The following is a 700-nucleotide window of genomic DNA, read 5'->3' as shown; positions in this document are numbered from 1 at the left end:
ATTATCCGTGACATTCATCACCATTCTCAACCTATGAACGCATGCCTGACAACCACCTCCGTTCTACCTTCGATTGAAGGAGTATCTCTTGGATTCCTTAATCAGAATCTTCGTGGTATAAGCTAGAATCCATTGGCAGCATTCTTGAGAATCCGAAAAGTCTAAACCTTGTCTGTGGTATTCTGAGTAGGATTCAGGGATTGAATGACTATGACGAGCTTCAAACTCACAATGGTTGGGCGTAGTGACAGATGCAAAAGGATCAATGGATCCTATTCCTGCATGAGTGAGAACCGACAGATGATTAGCCGTGCGGTGACAGTGCACCTGGACCATTTTCACTGAGAGGACGGATGGTAGCCATTGACAACAGTGATCCACCAACACACAGCTTGCCATAGGAGGAACCTTGCATGCGTGAAGAAGAAGACAGGGGGAAAGCAGAGATTCAGAAGACAAAGCATCTCCAAAACTCCAACATATTCTCCATTACTGCATAATAAGTACTATTTAATTTATGCTTTTTACTCTTCATAAATATAATCACTCTTATCATTGATTTCCTGACTAAGAATTACAAAATAACCATAGCTTGCTTCAAGCCGACAATCTCCGTGGGATCGACCCTTACTCACGTAAGGTATTACTTGGACGACCCAGTGCACTTGTTGGTTAGTGGTACGAGTTGTGAAAAGTGTGA

Source organism: Arachis hypogaea, chromosome 20, assembly GCF_003086295.3.
Source record: "Arachis hypogaea cultivar Tifrunner chromosome 20, arahy.Tifrunner.gnm2.J5K5, whole genome shotgun sequence".
In the NCBI taxonomy this organism is placed as follows: domain Eukaryota; kingdom Viridiplantae; phylum Streptophyta; class Magnoliopsida; order Fabales; family Fabaceae; genus Arachis; species Arachis hypogaea.
Note: the sequence above shows the minus strand (reverse complement) of the source record.